The sequence below is a fragment of the Dermacentor albipictus genome, chromosome 4 (genome assembly GCF_038994185.2).
Source record: "Dermacentor albipictus isolate Rhodes 1998 colony chromosome 4, USDA_Dalb.pri_finalv2, whole genome shotgun sequence".
NCBI classification, from domain to species: domain Eukaryota; kingdom Metazoa; phylum Arthropoda; class Arachnida; order Ixodida; family Ixodidae; genus Dermacentor; species Dermacentor albipictus.
The window spans coordinates 160,194,284-160,207,217 of NC_091824.1; the positions used below are offsets into that span (position 1 = coordinate 160,194,284).

The window sequence follows — 12,934 nt, forward strand, 5'->3', positions numbered from 1 at the left end:
TCCTTATTGGGTGTTTCATCAAGACGAGGTCTTTTGCTTTCACCTTCACTAGGTTCCACCAAGGTCATCGGATGCAGGCCGTCAGCGCTTGATGTTCAAGGACTAGTCGTGCCGGCTTGATAATGTCATGCGCATGGTGCGTGTTGGCATAATCTTAGACACGCTCCTGCGTCGCACTCATGCGCCTCAAAACACGTTGGCGATCATAGAGCTCGTGCCACTGTTGAGAGCGAGTCACGCCCTGGAAGGCCTTCAACAAATCATAATAATGCGATTGTAGTTGAAATGCGAAGCGCGGTAATGCGAGATCGTGATTAAGACTGAAAAAATTTACTCCACTCTATTGTGGGTACGAACAAAGATACTGTGTCTGCCATTTTAAAAACGATTTCGGTACGCCGCGGATGCCTGCAAACTTCGTGCGCAGAACTTTGACAGAGGAATTGCAAGACCCGGCAACTGTACCAGTGTAGTGGTAAAGGTTATTGTAAATGTATAGGTAAAAATAAATTATAATGGTAATGGCAAAAACTATAAAACAACTCGAAAGAACGCTTTGTTGAAAACGTGAGGGCATCAATCGTAATAAGGCGGCTGCCCTACAGCACCTGCGTTGTAGGACTGTTTCGAAAAATGAAAGGACCACGAAGCTGGGCGTATGAAAGAAGAAGGGAACTACTTCGATGATGAAATGGAGTAACTATTGCCAGTAGTGGTGCCACCTCGCCGTTATTTCATATTAATAATAAGAAGAAAAGAACGACGCACCACATCAGGTTACTTTCTTTCTTCTGAAAGCATGGCCGGATACTTTTCAGAGAAAGTTCGAATAGCTATTGGCGGACGTCGTTCAATAACACTTAGGTTCAATACAAATGAGTCCTTCCTCAGGCAAGATGATCCTCTAGCAGCAGTGAGTTTTCTCACCCGTATAAGCTTTACCGGATTTTTTTTCTTTTTTAAAGCTTAACTGACGCTACATGGGACAGTCAATTCGTAAGCGAAAATTGCCAGCGCCATTGGTTAAGATGACGTTACTCTTTCAAATGAAACATTGGCTCATGTATACACCTCCATAAATCAACAACCCTCCTTTCAGAAAGTATATATACATAGCGGGACACACATGTCGACAAATACATTGGCAACATGTTCTAGCGACGATATTGAGCCACGCATATTTGACATTAAGAAACAAAGCCCTTGAGTCGGTTCAAGGTCGCTCGCTCACGCCTATCGATCAGAAAAGTCATTAAACGAAAATGTGTTCACGCGCAATGCGAGAAAGTTTCCGTATGCTTGACCGTAATCGAACGAGTGCCCCTGACACATAATACCGCGAATCAAGCACTCACTTTCTCCGAACTGGGCACGTGATCACTAGGGTGGTGAATTTCTGCGAGACCGAAGGAGGGCGACAGAGAGATCGAAAAGCCCGAAGAGTTAAAGAAAGGAAAGAAGGAAAAAAGGAACAGAAAAGAAGGACAGCGAAGGAAAGAAATGGAATAACAATGCCACAGCAGGACGTGTTTGTTCTACACTCGCTTTGGAGCGTGTCTGAGCGAAATCAAGCCGCCGCAGACTGCGTTGCAGCTGCGCCAAGAGCAAACAGAGTAGAGGGGCGAGGTCCTTGCTGTATAGTTGTCACGTCGAGTGGACGGGCAATGCGAGTTGTTCGGCAACCTTTGTATTTAAAGGCGACCCCGGGCTAACAATGCGGCAGCAGCCAAGGAAGAAACGCCGAACGAGCGGCTCGACAGTCCGGAAGGCGAGAGGCGAGTCGATCGACGTGAAACGTTCGGTGGCAACCACTGGGCCGCTCTTGCCGCCGAGGTGAGCGTGACGCCGCGCGTGCACACACCATGCGTGGCAGGCGTGTCCCGCACAGCGTGTATAGAAGCCGCGCCCTTTCATTTATGGCATTCAGGCAGCCGTGGACATTCTGTGTGCCTATACGCTTGCACGTATACGTTGTGTGCTTTGAGCGCAGCTTCGGATGATGGTCTAAAGCGGCACGCGTGTAACAGACGGGCTACTTTACGTGGCAGACAATGAGGGACACGGGTTTGCGCAGGATCAATTTGGACATTGAAATAACGAGAGAAAGCCGTTGTCGTACCGTTAGAAACGAAAGGTAAAAAAAAAAGGCAGCGTAAATTCTGTCGGAGAAGGGCACGTCGGTGCACTGAGCGAGAACGCTAGCTGATAGACGGGCAGGTTTAGCGAACGCGCGTTTTCACGCTAGCGCCATGTGGCGTAACGTCTCTGCGTCCGGCGGGCGCAGAGAGGCGCTGTGTACATCGTCCATCCGCAGTAATTAAAAAACAGGTAGAGCAGCTGTTGGCGACGTTGCTCCCTACGGCGATGCACCTAAGCATCATGTGGCGTGATGTCTGGGTTACTTGACTAAAAGAGAGGTGCTAACAGTGCGCTGCCTGAATGTGTTTTAGGAGTTGTTATAGCGGACGCCAAAGATTATCACAATGCCCGTTCATCGTGTCGCTGAAGCTGCATTAGTCAGTCCCCTTTGTGGAGCGCGTACGAGCGTCTGCCTTTTGTTAAACCACTATTTATTGTTGCGGCTTGCGCCGGATGGCGAACAATGATGGTGCACTGTCTCCACCACGAAAGTCGTGCGACGGCAGCAGGTCAGGTTGTCGCATTTTACTCTACAACTGTTCCTGCTGTCAGCTTTCCACTTTAACGCGCCACGCAGCTGTATTATTTTACTTCACTTATTGACTGTACGGACAGAGATGGCAACCACTTAAGTTATGATAATCTGCGCAACCCTATGACGCAAATTCGTTGTAGACCTCATCGGCGTGGCACTTGCTATATTGAATGGCTCGTCGTCGGACAGGTGCCCACAGAGTTTTATATAAGGTGCACATGCTAATGAATCACACTGGCCGGTGAACGGCTCATTAGCGTCAATGTTATTATGCAGCTGCGCAAACTAGCCAGTCAGCCAATTATGGCGACCATTTTGAAACTTCTTCAATTTTTTTTTCGTTGTTTCAGCGTTATTTTGAACCTAACCAACCTGTTATCTCAAGGGCTGGGATTGAGTACTCTGAGCTAAAATGCATATGAAATAATGACAGTGCGAATGACGGTGACTAATGAAAGCATGTTGTATGGGCCATGAGCTATGAATAAAAGAATAAAAAGTATGTACATCTTTTCACGAGTAGAATTTACCCTGATCTAGTGCCAACTAAAAAGAAGAAAACTGTATTCCTTTGCTAATTGCTTTTCATTCATTAGATAATAACCGCTTCTATATATATCGGCGAAATTGCAAGAAATGTACTACAAATATAATTGTGAACTACATATAACTTCCAAATTTATACACACCAAAGCTGCCAGCTCGTTACGCTATTGTTCTTTAACGTGACGAAACGTGAATGGCATTTTGAAATGTGGAATTAAAATACATTGTGAGTTCATTCAGTCAGACCACAAAGCCTTGGCCGGCGAGTTGGGTTTTAGCTGTGTGTTCTCGATAATCAATTTTACTACACCTTTTCGTAGATGACTCTTTAATTCACGGCAGTTCTGTGCGAAGGATACGACCACGCATAAATAATGAATGCACGCTGTCGAACGCAAACACTAAACGTCTTAAATGCCGGATTTATAAAAGCCGCACAATTATTTGATTAAAAATATTTTGGACAAAGATTTGTTTGTTGCCTGAATAAAGATTATTTGCAAATCCCCACATAAAAATCGCCTGCAACTGTTTAAACTGTGAAGTAGCTTTTGATTTCTTATTGAATGTGATAGAGCCATTAGCTGCGTTTATCGTTATTGGGTGCGTAGCTATATTTAGTCTTGGCTACCTGAACGAAAGCATTAGATACAGTTCCTTGTACTTTTCAAAATGATGGAATGACAGAAACTGAACAAATGTGTTCGTGCTGTATGTTCATCAGATGAAACCGAAACAGGTGCTTTACCTGTTTGAATTGAAAAGATAAATCTTTGAAGTCCGGGCGGAAATTAAAGGCGAACTTCTTCAACAGCTCAACGATATTTATCAAAGCTCTTCCTTGGCCTTCATACGTTCTCGCTGCGCTTATCGTTCCACCCCTGACAGTGTTTCCGTGTAGCTTGATTAATTGATTAAATGGCTTTTGAAGAAGTGTAATTTACTGCTTTTTGAAGTGTGCTCCCAATCGAGAACGTTCACCGTTTATTCTTACTTATAAAATCCATTAATTTGACTGACCAGAGCAACGCGCATACTTATGTACAACAAATGATAAGTATCACGAACGACGAGAACGATGTTGAAAAAAAAAAGCTTTATTGCTATTTTATTTTGGAAATGATACTGAACACGGTAGCGCCTCACGTTGTGCAATTAATTAATTATAAAACTGCACTTTGCTGTGAACAGGCACGCGCCACAACTGTTTCAACACTGCAAGACGGAAACGGGGGACCAGTGCTGCGCTAGGTAAATGAAAACTGCATTGCAAACTTCGGTGAAACGGCGTCCTTTCGATTGGCAACGCCGTAAGGCAGGCAAACAGTCAGAGAAAATAGTGCAACTCTAGACCTGCATCAGCATCAGACTGCAGAGAAACCCGTGGGCTAATTTGCTATAACCCCTCAAACACGAGGGCAGAAAGAAAGAAATCAGGCGAAGGATGCGACGTTTGCAGCCTCACCCGTTTACTCTAGCTTCATCCGTAGTTCAGGCTAACTCAGTTGATACAAAGAATGCCTTGGTCAGACAGGGATCCCGGCTACAATAAACGTTTTTTTTTCAGGTACTTGTGAGGAGAGAGAAGGATAGATAAGTGAAAGGCAAGGAAGGTAATCGCACTTAGCACGGTTTGCTTCTCGGCACTGCGGGAAAGGGAAAGGATAGGAAAGAGATTAAGAGAGAGATAGATAGATAGATAGATAGATAGATAGATAGATAGATAGATAGATAGATAGATAGATAGATAGATAGATAGAGAGAGAGAGAGAGAGAGAGAGAGAGAGAGAGAGAGAGAGGGAGAGAGGCCGTAAGGAAAAGGCAGGGTGGTTAGCAAGACTGAGCCCGATTGGCTACCCAAGGAAAAGAAAAAAATCAAGAGTTCCTGTTCACTTGAGTTGTCAATGTAATTGTATTATCAGCATCGCGCCACAGATGGTCGCTCGCGCCGGTTGACTTCAGAAAACGCAGCAATACTGTTGTGGCCTTCAGTAGCTGTGATATACAATAGCATGTTTCCCTGTGACATGAGAGGCCTTGTTATGTTAACTGATAATGGTCTCGCGTTTACCTGGTTTAAAGCGCAAGTTCTCTTTGTAGCATTCCGCCATTCACGTAGATAGGAACTTTTCGTTAGTTGTTTTCCCCCAGCAGGTTTCCGTAAAAGTTACTTAGGTGACAGATAATTACACGCTGTAGGTTGTATATTTTGAAAGAATGGAAGCAAACTAAAATGTCTGGATATAATCGATTTTTTTTTTGGTTTTGGTAGCAGCGGAGGAAAATGGTTAGCACAATGGCAGCGCGATGAGAATTTTACGATAGCCGGCTCTGACGTAGCCTTTCTGGACACGTTTATGCATATAAAAAAAATGTTTTGCATGTAGTTATGTACGCGGCTCAAAAATAGAACTCAGACGCGCTAGAACGGACTCGCCTTTGAAAATAAGAGCTAAATAAAAGCAAATATAGGGAGAAAATTGAAGGTTTCACGCAGCTCAGAAATTTATTCAGGTGTACATGAAGGCTTCCTGAACACAGTAAGCACAATGCAGAACAACATCAAAGCAACAGAGATAGAAGAAAAAAAAAACAAGTAGTTGAGAAAACAACACCTCTATCAAACTACTTGTGCTCTTTGACGCCATTAGTGTTGTTCTTCAAACCTCAGTCATAGTGTATGCCTCAAACTGTAAAAAAAATTTGGTTGACCCCTCTTTTAGAGGAGCTGGTCGTAACACGAAAGTGAAACTTGTATTCCCGCGAGCCGTATAGCGGCTTTGTTGCACATTCACAAATTCAGATCCACAAATGTGCACAGAATTTATTTCATTACAGTTTCGACTCGAAGGGAGAAGCAATGACATCAAAAAGCAAGCACGCGGGTCATATGCTGCGGCGCAGCGTAGAGGGCACACCGGAGGCTACGAGGCGTCACAGGTACAGTCACATGCAATAGCACCTGTAACAGAGGTGCCAGCGGTCGAAGGGGCTCCAAGACGGTAGGGCTGCGCAGCCACAGAGTAAGTTACATACCTAAACACAGCTTAAATTAGTGGTAGTTATTAAACCGCTATTTCCCATGTCAAAGCCTCCGCGCAAACCTGGAGTCCCTTCGAACATGAACAAGGGTGTTGCAAGTCATATTGCATGCGACTGTACATATCTGACGCGATGGCAAGCGTGCGTAGCGAGTGGGCGTTTGTGGCGAAACTGCATCACTCACCTGCCCATACGCGTGTCTGAAGGTGAAGCAGACGCGCGGTGACCGTCGGTGACTATTGTAGGGAAAAGCAACGGGAAGGTGCCTTGAACGGCGTCGCCCGTGGACGTCGACTAAAACCGCAAAAAGTCAGTTCAAAGCACTACCGTCTTTACCACCCTTATAGGTGTCCAGGCTAGCGGCCGTGTTTATTTAGTGACAAAACAAATAATAGTTAACTATCCTCATTGCTATAGGCACGCGTCCCCAAGAGCACAGCGCATTTAGTTAAGTAAACGTTTCTAACCTTTCCATGCCTACTTTCCTAACTAGTAGGTAGGCGCATAACCATGAGGTAACCATCAGGTGGGCGCATAACTCCAAACTGATGTCATTCTGGAAATTCATTCCTGGTGCATACGCCTTGCAAACTCACCGGCTACAATTCGTAAATTACAACATGTGCCGTAAAGTAATTAATTCAGAAGATATTTAGTGAATTTCCGCTAATTAGTTCAGTATATGTTTCAATTTCTTGTGCAAATAATGTTCGCCTCTCTGAATATTCCCGCTCAAGGGCTAGAATTATGTTATCTGCAACAGGAGATTAAAAAAAAAGTAATGAAAAAAAATGATCACCCTGGATATGGGGTTTAAACGAAAAAAAAATCGAAAATAAAAGGATCACAGTGAGCCGATTCTAAAACAAAATAAAAAAATATATAAGAAGAGCGCGCGGACACTCACACTTACAAGAGATAAAAAAGAAAAAGAAAAACGAAACACAATGTAAGGAGGAAGGAAGAAGAAGAAGCCGAGGTGCGGACGTCCCTCACACCGGCTCCGTCGTTTTTGAATGTTTGTGCAGCCGTCTTTGCCGCCATCACGGATTCAAGCACATCACTGGATTTGTGAAGTCACCGGGAATTCGCGGACACCTTTCTTTAAGGTGGGACTTCCATTTTTGGACTTTTACTGGCCTTTCTTCGCGCAAGACCTAAGTAGGCCTACTGGCCCCGCCGGGCCGCGATGGCGGGCACGCGCATGGAAGATGAAGACGCTAGCGGATTAGAAGAGAATGAGGAAGATCTAGGTTGGCAAATTGTGACAAGCCGAAAATTTCGCTCCACCACAAGGATTGCTGGCGATGGGAAAACATCGCCGCAGAGCCAGCAAGAGCAAGGCAACAGCAGCAAGAACAAGGGACCTACAACCACTATGTTCAAAAATCGGATTGTCAAGGCATCAAGGATGCCCCAATTGCCCGAGGAGCACAGCAAGATCATCATCCGTCCACGAGGAGGTCTCAACTTGAGCAAAGTGAGCACGACAGCGATAGGCGTGGCGATTATTGAAGCATCAGGCCTGACTCCGCAACAAGCCCGAGAGGATGTCGTTTGCCCTAACTTCACGCAAAACATCGTGGTGGTTAGTACACCAGACCCCAGTCATGCTGCCAGGTATGTGCGAATCAGGTCAATAGTTATAGGGGAAACCGAATATGAAGTGAACGCCTACGAGACAGCTCCGCATACCACGTGTAAAGGGGTGATTCGGAGAGTTGACCTCAGAGACAATCAGGCCACGATAACGCAGAACATTGTGCATGATTTTAACCCACTGGCATTGGCAGCCAAACGCATTAAATCCACGGGCTCGGTCATCGTTCTGTTTGATGGGCTCAAGGTGCCCAATTATGTCAGATACGGGTCGACCCTTGTAAGGTGTTACCTGTATAGGAAGCAGTTTGATGTCTGCTATGCTTGCGGAAAGATTGGACATCGGGCAGATGTATGTCCAACACCGGACGTGGTACAGTGCAGAGGATGTGGAACTCAAAACCCGGAGGACAATCACATGTGTGTGCCTAACTGCAAATTCTGTGGAGGGGACCACCCAACTGGGGACAAGACTTGCCGACAGCGGTACCAAATTCCATACGTGGTGCGAATTCGACGACGAGAACGCAACAGATCTGCATCGGGGGCGACACCACCTCAGCTGCAATGGGATGCCCAAACGGGCACCAGGGGGCGCACGCGCTCAAGGAGCCCCACACGGTCAAGACGCCGCTCGCCGTCGAAGGGCAGAAGCCGCTCCAGATCACGTGAAGTGCAGGTGCGCTTCGAAGGAGGAGGGCAGACGCCTGGCGACAAGACGACATCTGGAACAACCTGGGCCGACAAAGTGAAAGGTACTGTGAGGACCGCGGAGAGCGGTGCGGGGCGGCCGGTCGGAGATAATGATGCCAGGGTAGAACAGCTAATTAAAGAAGTAACGTATCTGAGAAAGGCAAATGAAGAACTTACTAAGCAGGTTGTAGAACTTCGCAAGAACTCGCAGACTAGCTCCACAAAAGTAGCAATAGCCAAACCGGTGAATAATGACAACAGTCAGGATGAAGAAAACACACCAGCTCCAAAGAAGCGGGCAATAAGCCCAGTAGAAACGACAGTGTGCTCGGCTTTAGAAGAGATCAAGGAGGCGATTAAACAACTTAGAGATGCCATAGACAAAACTACCTTCAAAGTTGATAAGTTATGGAAATGGAGGCTGACGGCTGAAAAGAGGCTTACCAAAGTAGAAGCGCAAGGCGAGGACGACGAATACTTACCCTCAGAAGCAGAAAGCGTCAGATCACTCCCTGGCGCGTCGGGGGGTTCTACGAAGCGTACTCTAGCGGGTAGCAGTAAGGCGGGTTCTATAAGCAATGGCTAGCAGGGGGAGCTTTACCGTGTGGCAATGGAATTGCCGAGGATTTTATCACAAAAAAGCACCTCTCATGCAGTTAATAAAAAACTCTGCAGACAAACCGAAAATTATTATGCTGCAGGAAACCTTGGCGGATGACATTAGCCTCTCCGGATACAAAGCGACATGCAGGGGCAAAGAGCCGGGTAGGGGGCTAGCCACGCTCGTAGATAAGAAAATACCTTACATAGAACATGATTTGCACCTTGGACTAAACAAATTAGAATACTTACTTGTGGAAATAATTCTGAAAAGGAATAGAAGCAAACCGCAAAGCCTCTTTTGTCTTAATGTTTATAGCAGCCCTAGCGACATGAAACAGAGTTTCAGGGCACTTCTTAATAAGACTATGGCTATTACTAAGCACGCTCCACTCATTATTGGTGGAGATTTCAACGCCCCACATCAAACCTGGGGATATCGCTGGAATACTAAGAAAGGGGATGGACTCTGGCACCTAGCTACAGATCTTAATCTCTCCCTCATCACAAACCCGGCTTATCCCACTAGGTGTGGTACATCTACATGCAGAGACTCCACCCCAGACCTTACTTTTGTATCAAATTTAGCGAACGCTGGCTGGAATAACTCCAATATTGACCTGGGTAGCGATCATTACATATTGCAAATACTATTGGAAACACCAAGTAATGAGGTAAAACATTTTACCTACATTGACTGGGATCTTTTTCGGAAAGCAAGGAAAAGCAGAGCTGAGACAGAGACAGGAGAAAAGAAAACACTCCAAACTTGGACCACTCAGCTCAGGGAAGATGTAAAGGCGGCAACGAAGGATATTACCACAGAGGAGGATATCGAAATCATGGACAGTAGGCTGGCGCACTTGATTGAAGCCAAACAATCTATGTTAAAAAGATGGAAAACGCAACGTCTGAACAGGAGACTCAGGAAGCGCATATCATTGTTGAATAGGGAGATTGAAGAACACTCCAGAAATTTACAGAAACAACAATGGGATGAGCTTTGCAATTCCATAGATGGTCGAATCAGACGTGGTGGAAATTGGAATTTACTTAGACATTTGCTTCATGAGAACGACACGAAATCTAATAGGAGAACAGCAGTAGCACGACTCGTCCATCGTGAGAGTCAGGACACAACGGAGGAGGCCATTCTGGATCGGCTTGCAGCTAAGTATTTACCGCTTAAGGATAGCAATGAGAGTACAGACCCGCCTGAATATACAGGGGAAGACTGTGAGCCTATGGATCAAGACTTCACAGAAAGCGAAGTTCGCGCAGCCCTGTACGACCTCAACAGTAGATCTGCTGCCGGTCCAGATGGCATTTCCAATAGGCTGTTGAAAAATTTGGACGATGAATCTATAACATATTTAACAGAGTATTTCAACGAACTCTGGAAAAATGGTGATTATCCAAAGGAATGGAGAATTGCTAACACAATTCTTATTCCCAAACCAGGCAAGCAACTAAATCTAGATAACCTAAGACCCATATCGTTAACATCATGTCTGGGCAAAACCATGGAGCATGTCATACTCAATAGACTTACTAAGTATGTAGAAAACAGAAATCTTCTTCCGCATAACCTGATCGGTTTCCGTCCTGGACTTTCGACTCAAGATGCAATGCTTTTAATCAAACATCACCTTATTCTTGCTAGCCCGCTGCACACGAGAGCTCTTCTAGGCCTAGATGTAGAAAAGGCCTTTGATCGCATCAAGCACAGGGCCATATTGAATATCCTCTCGGAGATGGGATTGGGTAAACGATTGCACAATATAGTTAAAGCCTTTCTCGGTGGCCGTTCTGCTTGTCTCAGGTTAGGCGAACTCCAATCGACAACTCTGGAACTTGGGAATCGTGGGACACCACAAGGGTCCGTCCTATCTCCCATGTTATTTAATTTGGCAATGTCAAAAGTGGCTCGAGGTCTCGCGCAGATAGAGGGTATCCACTTTGCTATATATGCAGATGATGTAACAATCTGGAGTGCCGAAGGTAATATGGGACAAACAGAGACCAAACTACAGGAAAGCATTTATGTGGTGGAAACAACACTTGAGGGTATGGGACTGAACTGCTCTGCTAAGAAATCTGAACTATTGGTACTACGGAACAGTAAGCGTGGGCGCAAACCGAACGGATATATCCCAGAGGAAGAACCCCGCATTGACATATACGCGAAGAATGGAGAACCAATCAGGCAGGTGGAGACTATTAGAGTGCTAGGACTTCTCCTGCAAGCGAATGGATCTAATTGCAGGATGATACAACACATCTCTAACAAGTCAGAAGAAGTCATTAGGCTTCTGCGTAGAGTTACCAACAGGCATAAGGGGCTAGGAGAACACAGTGCCATAAGATTGGTACATGCATTCGCCTTTTGCCACTTCTCGTACGTGGCTGGCATGCTACAGTGGACACAGGCTGACAAGAACAAGCTAAACGCTTTAATCAGACGACTTATAAAGACTGCACTAGGACTTCCCATCAGCACGGCTAACGATAGCTTATTGCGCCTAGGGCTGCATAACACACTAGAAGAGATAGCTGAGGCTCAGCAGGTGGCCCACCAGGAGAGACTAATGGGGACACGACCTGGGAGGGCGCTACTTGAAGAAATTGGCGTAGAAATTAACAACCACACCAACGAAGGAGAATTACTAACACAATTGCAAGCGGGACTACGAGAAACAATAAAGACGACCCCGTTCCCTAGGAACATGCACCCGACACATAACCTCGAGAGACGAAAGGCAAGGGCGAAGGCACTCCTTCAAGACATAGATCAACATAAGCAGCAGGCGGTGTTCGTTGACGCTGCCTGGGTTAAAAATAAGGATGCGTATACCTCCGTTGTTGTAGACACTCAAGGTAACATACGGGATGCCATCACTGTCTATACCAAGGACCCAACAGCAGCAGAACAAGTAGCAATCGCCTTAGCCATTCGGGCTAATCGGTGGACACATATTTACAGCGACTCCAGAACAGCCATACGCAACTTTACCAACGGATATGTGACACGGATAGCAACAAAATTACTAGAGAAGGTCAACAGTGAGAGGATTGAAATCCGCTGGTTTCCTGCACATCTGGGGGTAGTGGACGGAGCTCGGAGAAACCTCAATGAGGTGGCAAATGAAGCAGCACGAGGACTTTCTAGCCGTGCTCTTCAAGACCGAGCAACTTACACTTCACCCGGGGAACACAGGGATCGATTATTAACATATAACGAAATCACGAAGCATTATTATTTAAGCAGAAGGGAGTACCCATTGCCACACGGTAAGCTTTGCAGAGCCCAAGCGGTCACATTACGTTTGCTACAGACTAGAACATACCCAAGTCCATATTTTATTAACAGGATCTATCCTGAGTGGGAAACTCAAATCAACTGTAATAAGTGCAATGGCATCATTACTCTTGACCACATGCTTTGGCAGTGCCCCGCGGTCTTCACAGACTGTGACAAGGAAGAAGAATGGTGGCGGCAAATGCTACACAGCGAATCACTCTCTGACCAATTACGGGCAGTCCAGAAGGCCCGCGATGTGGCTGAAGGGCTCGGCCTGACAGTCCCAACGTGGGAGCGGCCCGCGTCAACCTATGGTTGACCTTCAGGACCAAATAAAGTTCCTCATACATACATACACAATGTAAGGGAGCCACTGCACAAAATCCTCCTAGTATTTCGAGTACATTCCCATACTTATGAAAAAGCTTTTTAGAGTACTGAATGCTATTTTTTCAAGGCCTCTAACTGGCCATGCTCCT

The 12,934-nt window shown here is 45.8% G+C and overlaps 1 protein-coding gene across 1 annotated transcript in view; it reads left to right on the forward strand.

Annotated features, from left to right (window-relative positions):
* The first annotated feature begins 1,737 nt into the window (after nt 1-1,737).
* LOC135900027 (uncharacterized) overlaps nt 1,738-12,934 on the forward strand; it is a 28,356-nt gene continuing 17,159 nt past the window's right edge. The window contains exon 1 of the mRNA XM_065429452.2: nt 1,738-1,833. The gene's annotated coding sequence lies outside the window, so the exon portion shown is untranslated. The remainder of the gene's footprint in view (nt 1,834-12,934) is intronic.